The 11,057-nt window shown below is 38.6% G+C and overlaps 1 long non-coding RNA gene across 1 annotated transcript; it reads right to left on the reverse strand.

The window, feature by feature from the left end:
• Positions 1 to 88: 88 nt before the first annotated feature.
• Positions 89 to 10,348, reverse strand: LOC138809320 (uncharacterized). Its single transcript, XR_011366805.1, has 4 exons — positions 10,147 to 10,348; positions 8,544 to 8,635; positions 753 to 887; positions 89 to 235 (listed from the first exon to the last, which is right to left on the reverse strand). It is a non-coding gene; the product is annotated as an uncharacterized lncRNA (long non-coding RNA).
• Between the last annotated feature and the right edge of the window lie 709 nt (positions 10,349 to 11,057).

Genomic DNA, 11,057 nt, shown 5'->3' on the forward strand with positions numbered 1-11,057 from the left:
CAAAAATACAAAGAGAAAAGAAACGATGCAATGGTTATCCTTTGAAGACTCTTTTCAGCTGGGAGTTTGAGATTGGAATTACCTTTTTTTCACTTTCTTGCAAAAGCATCTCCAGAACTTTTAGATGTTCTTGAAGTTCATCAAAGGGTAGCCCACTATGAGATTTCTTATCTGTTTCCATGGCTACCTCATTGGAGGTCATGAGCTCTTCTTTCTCCTTTGCCTCTCGTAAAACCTAAAAAGAGATGGAAGTATAGAAGCAGCAAATAATAGCTCAAGGGTAACTTTTAAGAGTGGAGAGAAGCAAAGCTGAGACAAGTTCCAGTATAGAGTGCTGCTCTTCATGCCTGGTATGGCAAATCAAATTCACTAAGGATCAGGAGCTGCATGGGAAAAAAAAGTAGCTAAACAAAATTTGATGCTTGACAGTATTACCCAAGGAGCCACATGCATTTCTAAGAGTGGTTTCAACATTAACCTAATAAGCAATCTTGATAGCGCTCAGGATTTTGCAATGCGCTGACAGAGGCTACTGCAGAAAGAAAAGAGCTGGCCATTTGTATAAGCATTAGAGCTCTAACTGCACATCCAGCCCATAAAAATGCCTTCATTTTATAATGCATTGAAAATTCTTTGCAAGGAAATACACTAACAAAATCTCAAGGTAACAAAGGGAAAAATTCAAATTAAAAAACAAAACAAAACACATGAACAACAGAAAACAGCAATCAAACCAGTAAAGGTAACAGTACCTGAGACAGTGTAGAATTCCAGTTCATCAGATCCTTGGTCATTTTAAATACAGGATCCCCTTCTGCTATTACATCTATTGTCTTCTTCACAATGAATTTGAAGGCATCTAAACCCCCACTAATAATGTCCTTTCCCTAGAAAGCAACATAAATGTCATTACTACAATACTGGGAAAACACATTTGCATGTTTTGTGGGGGTTTTGTGTCAGTCCAGGGGCTTAAAACTCAGGGCCTAGGTGATGTCTATGAGCTTTTTTTCTTCAAGGATAGTACTCTACCGCTTGCACAACAGCTCCACTTCCTGCTTTGTTGGCTGGTTAATTAGAGAGAAGAGTCTTACAGACATTCCTGCCTGGGCTGGCTTTGAACCACAATCCCCAGATCTCAACTTCCTCAGGGGCTAGGTTTACAAGCATGAGCCACCAGTGTCCAGCCATTTATATGTTTCAATTCTTTAAGAGTGACCTACAATACTAAGCACTGGGAAGAATGTGGAACAGTAAGGATAATACACACTGCATGTAGACACATAGTAGGTTCTCCTCTTTGGAAAACTGCTGGCCAGAATCTACTATAGCTACATATGTACAGTGGTTCATCAGAAGACATTTCAGGGCTGGGAATGTAGCCTAGTGGTACAATGCTTGCCTAGCATGCATGAAGCCCTAGGAACAATTTCTCAGTACAACATACATAGAAAAGGCAGGAAATTGCACTGTGGCTCAGGTGGTAGAGTGATAACCTTGTGCAAAAGAAGCTCAGGGACAGTTCCTGGGCCCTGAGTTCAAGCCTCAGTACTAGCCAAAAATAAATAAATAAATAACCAAAAATATTCAGAGCAGCAGTATTTGTAATAGCTATAACATGGAAACTATTTCAATCCTTAAAAACTGTGGAATAAATAAAATATAACATAGTGACAAAATGGAATACCACATCCAAAATGCAACATGGTCAAATGATACAAAAATGTTGTGAAAGAAGATAGATACAAAATGTACTATAAGTATGTAAAGTATAAAAGCAAACAAAGGTAATCTAAGATAAAAGTGAGGACTATAGTTATCTTCCTAGAAGGGGCATACTATCTCTTAAAGAATCTGAACAAGTTCACATTATGAAAATGAACTGTTTTAAATTTCAGTATTAAAATTAAGAAAAAAAATATAAAGCATAAATTTAAAGTATAACTAAGTATTTAATATATGCCTATAATGCCATTACTCCAGAGACTAAGGCATAAGTATTGTGAGTCTGAGGCCAGCCTAAGCTACATTCATATCCAGTTCAATGATGCCAGGCTACACAGTGAAAAGAATGAAAAGAGAATCCAAAGACACAGTTTACGCCTGTAATCACAGCTGCTTACAAAGTAGAGGCAGAATTGTAGCCCAAAGCCAGCACAAGTAAAAGCCAGTGATTGGATCCAAAAACAAACTAGCTATTTCTGCTTTCTAGTTGCCATGGTATGATTGATTCTGCTTTGCCATGACCTTCCTGCCATTATGAACTGACATCTCTGAGAACAAAACTGCTCCCTGTAGATAGATAGATAGATACATAGATAGATAGATAGATAGATAGATAGATAGATAGATAGATAGATAGATAGATAGATAGATAGATAGAAAGAAAGAAAGATAGATAGATAGATAGATAGATAGATAGATAGATAGATAGATAGATAGATAGATAGATAGATAGATAGATAGATAGATAGACAGGCAGAAGAAAGGAATAAGGATGTGGCTCAAGTGGTACTTCATATTGCCAAAATAAATAAACAAAGGTTACAATAGCCAGGCAGTGGTGTCTGGTGACTCATGCCTGTAATCCTTCTCAGCTACTCTGAAGACTGAGATCTGAAGATCACAGTTCAAAGCCTTCCAGGCAGGAAAGTCCATGAGATACTTATTTCCAAATAACTTCTCAAAAAATTTAGGGAATAGCGCTGTGGCTTAAGTGGTAGAGTGATAGCTGCCTTAAGTACAGAAAGGGTCAGGGACAACACCCAAGTCCTGAGTTCAAGCCCCACAATTGGCAAAAGAAAAAAGTATTTATCTACACATAGTAAACATTTTTCTAAACAAGAGGAAACTATAGTCAGAAAGAGATCAATGGTTGGAAAATGCTGTGAACAGACAGAACGGTGTGGCTACAGACTGGCATGAAGGAACTCCCTTAGTAATGAAAATATTCTTATATCTCAGTGAGCCATACAAATACAGAAAATATTCTGTGTCTGTGTATCACAATATACTGTGACTATACAGTATAAACATAATTATTATTTCTCAACACAAAGTCATATTGCAAAAAAAACAGTTTTACTGTATGCAAATTATAGCTCAACTTTGTCCTAGAAGACTATGCTGATTCTTAGTAAGGGAATCAATATATATTACAAAGATGAGTATGTTTCAAAAATAATCAGTTCTCTTTTATCTTTAAAAATCATATAAGAGATCAACAAGTACACCAAGTAATTAAACTATATTATATCAAACACTCTATTATGGAGAGAACTTTTGCTTTCAAGTACTATAAATAAGCTGATATTACACTTGCCTTCCTATACAGCAACTAGAAAACCAGACAAAATATAAGAAAGAACTATTTTTAGACAATGGAAAAAAAGACAAAATAAAAGACTTTGGTCCAGGAGAAAAGAGAAACAAAGTCAACCCTACAGCTGGGCTTTCTGCCTAGAGAAAAGTTCCAAACCCCAACACACAGAGGAGATACTAAAGACAACAGAACACTCACACACAATGTAAGTCAGGGAAAAGGCTGGCATCAGGGAAGGCTGAAGCAGCTATCATTTGAAAGTCAGAAAACTTCAGAGGATGCAGCTATATAAGTAAAATGTTTCAAGAAGCTACAGATGTGCCCATGTGTCTTTATCTGAATAATACACTGTTAAAAAACACTAGGTAACGCCACACAGTTGGAGAAGAACTAGTGTAAGTAGTAAGCAACACAATCCCCATAGCTCAAGCTATGCGGAAACATCTGGTTTTTAAACAATCAAGTGAACAGACTTCACTGAACACCTGAGGAATAAGAGTGAATTCAGAGGAATCAGGGCTCAGCAGTAAAGATTAACTAGTCCTTAAGATTGAAGGCTACACTAGACTCCCTATAATCAAGCCTAACAGAGAGAAGAAAGTGGTGACATTGTCCAAAAAACAAATCCTTTAAATAGGGATACAGGTGGATCCATAGCAAGAATGAGATGTACAAGTCGTTATGTGGAAAAACAAACTTTGAAACTTTGGGGGGAGGAGGAGAATTGGGTGGGGGAGGGTGGGGGAGGGAAGGGGAAACAAAGGAGGAGGCTACAATGCTTGATAAGAAATGTACTCATTATCTTGCCCACGTAATTGGAACACTTCTGTACAGCATTTTCACAATAAAAATTAAAAATAAAAAAAGGGTGAAGAAAAAATAAAGAAATGTACTCTTAGTTGGGTACCAGTGGCTCACACCTGTAATCCTAGCTACTCAGGAAGCTGAGATCTGAGGATTGTGGTTCAAAGCAAGCCCTGGTAGCAAAGTCTGTGAGACTCTTATCTCCAATAAACCATCAGAAAACTAGAAGTGGCATTGTGGCTCAAGTAGTAGAGCACTAACTAGCCTTGAGCTCTAGAGCTGAGAGGCAGTGCCCAGGCCCAGAGTTCATGTCCACGATTGATAAAAAAGAAATGTACTCTTTACCCAACTTATATAACTGTAACCCGTATCTTTTAGTAACAGTTAAAAAGTTTTGAAATATGAATCTGAATCCAGAAAGCAGGACTGGGCCACTGATGACTCACGCCTATGGTCCTAGGATCTCTGGGCTGAGATCTAAAGATCACAATGGAAAGCCACAAGGGCAGAAGAACCTGTGAGACTTTCATCTCCATTTATTTATCCAGCAAAAATCAGAGGCAGGGTTCATGTGCCAGCTGTGGGGGAGGAGGACAAGGTAGACTGTGAAGATGGGAGTTCAAACCCCAGTGCCAGAACATAAACATTAAAAAAGAAAGAGGCCTGAAACCGGTAACTCACACCTATAATCCTAGCTACTCAGGAGACTGAGATCTGAGGATCACCATTCAAAGCTAGCCTGGGAAAGAAAGTCTGTGAGACACTTATCTCCAATAAACCACTCAGAAAACCGGAAGTGGCGCTGTGGCTCAAGAGCTAGAGTGCTAGCTTGAGCAGAAGGGTACAGGGACAGGGCCCACACCCAGAGATCAAGCCCCATGACAGACAAAAAAAAGTGGGGTGGAGGAAGAAAGGAAGCAAGGAAGCAAGCAAGCTAGCTAGCTAACTAGCTGGATGCCAGTGGTTCACACTTGGAACTCTAGTTATCCAGGAGGCTGAGATCTGAGCATCACAGTTTGAGGCCAGACCAGGCAAGGTAGTCTAGTCCAGGCAGATTTATCTCTCCAATTAATCACCAAAAAAAAAAAAAGTAATTATCACAGAAGTATAGCTGTTGCTCAAGTAGTAGGGTGCTAGCCTTGAGCAAAAAGGTTCAGGGACAGCACCCAGGTCCTGCTTTTAACCCCCAGGAATAACACACACACACACACACACACACACACACACACACACACACACACACACACACACACACACACACACACACACACACACACACACACGAAGCAGAAGACAACATCCTTAAAGGAACATGACAAAATTGCAAAAAAGATGACCGAGTGATTTCATTGGTATCTTTTACCTCAAACTTCTAAAAAGAACCATCTCTAGTATAATTTCCTTCACAGTGAAATTAATTTCTCTCCTTAGGAACTTTAGAAGATGGGAAAGGCTTTAGGATGAAAATGCCACCAATTCTATTCTGGTACACTTAATATTCAACTAAAATCTAAGTCCATAAAACTTCCACTGAGTAGTGGGAGTTCTCTACTCATGAGACATAAGTAAACACAACCTAAACTCTGCCCTCCATGCTAGCCTTCAAAGGTATAAAAAGGGTATATTCTCCCTATCTCTTTTCCTTAGATTTTCATATGCATGATCCATTAACTCTCCAATTTTTTAAGACATTAATACTAGCCACTCTTCCCAGGGTTTTCCATGATTTTCATTCCCCTCTTAAAACATGGCTCTGAATGACAGATGTCCTTCAAGTGTTTATGAAGTCACTGCTGTTTACTATCCAAACATACTTCTAACTCCTGTTTTCTTTGCCCACTAAAAGCAACTCCTGATAAAAATTTCTGATAATGCTAACAATTTAATCTCCCAATATCTCAAAGCATCAGAGTTAGACATTAAACCATTCTAGTTGCTGGGGGCATGAGGAGAAATGAAACTTCCTGTCTCTGTAACTCCTGAATTTGAGCTTATCTGTTTGAGAATACCATACTTGCACTCACAGCATGATCTGACAACAATTACAAAATCATAAAGTAAACAACAAAGAAAACTGAAGGTACCAGGACCCTACATTCACCAAAACAACATGCAATAGTCTATTTCTAGAGTCCTTTAGGGAGAAAAATAAACTCATTTTTTAAACACATAGTGTGTTAGTCAAAGCCAAAATAGCCTCACAGTAAATAGCCTCATCAGTAAGAACAGTGCCTCATATATGGAGTATTTTGCAGCCATGTCTACTGACATGGCTACTGACCCATGCACTATGGACCCAAAGGTATGTCAATCCAGTTCTCTCTTAGGTATACACAAGTAGTGATAGTGGAACCTGTTAGTCTCTGATGGGTATATACGCCAAAACATGATATAACTCTGAAGATGGAGAAAAACAGACAGAATAAATCTGCTTCCAGAGAATAAAAGATAGAGATGAGCAAAGAGTATTAAATGAGAAACAATATGGGCTGTGAGAGATGAAGAAAACAAACTGGTCTTCAAAACTTTTCCATACGGCTTAGAAGTGCAGGTTTCCTTTTGATCAAGACAAACTTCGAAGAATAAATCTTGGCACAGACCAAAATGTTTTTAAAAGAGACCCAGAAACACAACAAATCAAAGAAAGGTTGGGCACATGGGATTACATGAAATTGCAGAACTTCTGCATGGCAAAGGACATAGCAAGAGCAATAGAAAGCCCACCGATAGGGAAAAGATTTTCACTAGCCATACAACGGACAAGGGTCACATATCTAAAATACAACTTGAACTCAAAAAAATTTAATTTCCCAACAACAAATCCTCAAAGAAACAACTGCCCAATAAATAAGTGGCTAAAGACTTAAAGAGAAACTTCTCTGAAGAGGAAAGAAGGATGGCCAATGGACACATGAAGAAATGCTCAACCTCCCCAGCCATAAAAGAAATGCAAATCAAAACAACATTGTGATACCACCTAACCCTTGTTAGAATGGCTAGAATCAAGAACTCTTATAACAACAGATGTTGGAGGGGATGTGGACAGAAGGGAGCTCTTCTGAATTGTTGGTGGGAGTATAAACTTGTTCAACCACTTTGGAATGTAGTATGGAGGTTCCTCAAAAGAGTCTACATAGAGTTTCCCTATGACCCAGCAATCCCTCTTTTGGGCATTTACCCAAGCGATCACAAAGAAGACCATGCTAAAGCTACAAGCACGACTATGTATACTGCAGCATAATTTACCATAGCTAAGATATGGAACCAACCCAGATGCCCCTCAGTAGATGAATGGATCAAGAAAATGTGGCATATATACACAATGGAATTCTATGCCTCCATCAGAAAGAATGACATTGCCCCATTTGTTATGAAATGGAGAGTTGGACAAAATTATATGAAGTGAAGTAAGCCAGGCCCAAATAAACATAGGTCCCATGATTTCCCTTATTTGCAATAACTAGTATATGTCTAAGACAAGCAGAAACGGTAAGAAAAGTTGATGGTAGGTGAAATGATCCCCAAGATAAGGACACAAATGTTTCTTTTTTCTTTCATACAATTGTTTCTAACATATTTATAAGATGATTTCTTTGTTGCTTTGTATGTCCCACCCCCACGGTATAACCCCTGTTTTCACTGTATTTGATGTTGGTATAATTTGTGGAGGGGAAGGAAAAAAAACAAATATTTTAAATAGGGATAAAGTTGGACCTATTGCAACAATGTCAAAAAACGAACTTTACAACTTTGGCACGGTGTGTGTGGGGTGGTGATGGAAGTGGGGGGAACGGGAAATGGGAAGGGATGGGAAGGGGTAACAAAGGAGGAGGCAATAATGCTTGATAAGAAATGTACTCATTACCTTGTCCATGTAATTGTAACACCTCTGTATGGTATTTTCACTATATATATATATAAACCCTCACCTTCATAAAAACCCAAATGCAAAAAAAAAGAGAGAGAAAAGGCTAGAATGTACCTCAGCTCAATGGCAAAACACTTGCCTAACAATTGCAACATCCTGGGTTCAATGCCTAGTATCAAAAAACAAAAGGTAGAAAATCAAACAAACAAAAAACAAAAGGCAAAAAAATAGCCCTAAATAAACAAAAATCTTTTTTGGTCCTGTCAGTTTTAAATTCAGCCAACCGTGGTTGCCATATAAAGTGCTAAGTAATTCTTATATTCAGCATATATGGCAATATAATTTTATTATACAGCAGTCCTTGAAATTACTTCAGATGCAGAGTAGAGAGATATGAACAGTTACAAGACACAGATCTCTAACTGGCAGCTGGATTCACAAGGCAACCCACCACAGCTGTAGGATGTCCCCATGTCCTTAATATCAAAAATGCACAAGCTAGCTACTGAATCCAAAGTATCCTAGGACTTAAATTTTCTCTATACTGACCTTCAGCAGCTTGACTTCAGCTGAAATCTCACTGGGACTAGGGATCCCAAGGGAAGACTCTGTTGTTTCAATGATGTTTGAAGTATCTTGTCCTAGAGAAAAATTAAATTTGTTGCTCTTTATTACCCAAACTTACCAAGCTAAATTCTAAAAACGAAATATCAAAGTGTGTATATCTAAAATCATGAATGCTATAAGACAGGTTATTTTTAACAATTGGGGTAATTATTCCTTGAAAATATCTCCTTAGTATAACATTTTTTAAACAAAACCCTGATATATCATCATTAAAGAACAGACATTTATAGCAATTCCTAGACTTCATTCTAATAAGAAAATGCTACCAATTCTACTAGCAGTGTCTATCATCTCATGATTATTTTTCTTCAAACAATAAACCCTTGAACAAATGTGGAAGGAGAATTATTAACTAAGTCCTTTGTAACACAAATCTGTAAAACGCACACAGACAGTAATGAAATGACTGATGATTTTACCCACTGTGGCCACTGTAGCTGAGGCTGAGGAGAGCAAGGACTTGCCCCCGGGGCCCCAATATTTCCATCTGGCCTGGGGTATATCTTTGGAAAGTTTCCTATTGTCCCAGTAAATGGGGGGGGGGGAAGACACAAGAAAGTGTGAAAAATTTTTGAGCCAGAGTACAATATACATAAGTTATCTAATTATTAGCTAAAGTATGGGAACCTAATAATATTTGCTTAATGCATTGCTTGACTGATAGACAGTTGTCTGTGTTTATTATGTAGGCACCATGCAGCAAAGGAAATTACTGCTGATGGCATTTATAGAACTGAAAAACTATTATTTATGGTTGTAAAAATAAGAAAAGAAATGTAAACCTAAATTAGCATTGAGCTTGAATCTGTCTTTTTTATTGTGAAAATACTGTACAGAGGGTTTACAATTATATGGGCAAGATAATGAGTACATTTCTTATCAAGCATTTAGCCGCCTCCTTTGTTTCCCCTTCCCATCCCTTCCCATCCTTCCCCCCGCCCCCCCACCCAGTTTTCCCTGACCCCCCACCAAAGTTGTAAAGTTCGTTTTCGACATAATGACTTGTACATCTCATTGTTGCAATGGGTCCACCTGTATCCCTATTTAAATGATTTGTTTTTCTCATTGTACCAGGGCTTCACACATTTGGCTTGCTTGCTCATGGCTGGCACTCTACCACTTGAGCCATACCTCTAGTGTAGCACTTTGCTGGCATTTAGTTGGAGATGGAATCTGCATTCATCTGGACCTAAGCAACCTCAGTAGCTAAGATTACAGGTGTGAGCCAGGGGTACCTGGTAAACTCTAATATTTTTAAATCCCAATATTTTAATAGAGATTCTAGCTGGGCACCAGTGGCTCACGCCTGTAATCCTAGCTACTCAGGAGGCTGAGATCTGAGGATCACGGTTTAATGCCAGCCAGGGCAGGAAAGTCCATGAGACTCTTACCTCCACTAAACCATTAGTGGTACTGTGGCTCAAGTGGTAGAGTGCTCACCTTGAGCTGAAGAACACAGAGATAGTGCCCAAGCCCAGAACTCAAGCCCCACAACCCACAAAAAAAAATAGAGATTCTGTGATACCTGAAAAGGGAGAACTTCTGAAGTCTCAGGGTCCCTGGAAGACCCAACTTCTGGTTTTTTCAACTGGACACTACAGCTTCCATTAAGTCTCTTGATTGGTATGTTGGTCAACAGATTCAGTATTCTTCACAGACTCAGAATTCTCCACTGACTTACAGTTTCTTTCTTCAATGATAGGACTTGCTTCAGTTATCAGTGGAGTCTCAGGATCATCTTTATCAGAAAGTCCAAGGGAAAAAGTGATTGAGGTCAGCTTTTTTTTAGTATAAATTATTTGTCTAAATCTTTTGACACTTTCACAGAGTCACAGGCAGGAACATTAGTAAATTAATACAGACAAGATCCCACAGATCTTCCCCCAGGTTCTCCTAGTAACAGCTTTCATAACTGAAGCATAATTCATTGTGGCAGAATCCACCAATCTTCAGCTTTCAACATATTTCAACTGAAATTCTGTCACTTAAAGAAGTATAGATGGAATTACATAGCATGTCACTTGTTAAGAATTTTTACACAGCATTTAAGTCCCTCCAGACCCACTTGTATTAAGATTTTTTTTTACTGTTTCTGAATAGTCCATGGTATAAATGTACTTTGGGACTATCACAGAAATAAAATGATTCAGAAAGCTTATGTACAGGTGTTTATGGGAATGAAAGCTTTCTCTGGGAAAAATGCCTGCTCAGTTAAATTTTAAATGTTACTGTTAGGCTGGGCATGTACCTGAGTAGTAGCCTAGCATGCATGAAGCCCTTTGTTTGATTACTCAGTACCACATGCACAGAAACTGGCACTGTGGGTCAAGTGGTAGAGCGCTAGCCTTGAGCTAAAAAGAAGCTCACGGATAGTGCCATGGGACTGAGTTCAAGTCACAGGACTGTCCAAAAACCAGGTATTGTTCTATTTTTTCC

This window comes from Dipodomys merriami, unplaced genomic scaffold (assembly GCF_024711535.1).
Source record: "Dipodomys merriami isolate MVZ:Mamm:240054 unplaced genomic scaffold, mDipMer1.0.p SCAF_490, whole genome shotgun sequence".
In the NCBI taxonomy this organism is placed as follows: Eukaryota; Metazoa; Chordata; class Mammalia; order Rodentia; family Heteromyidae; genus Dipodomys; species Dipodomys merriami.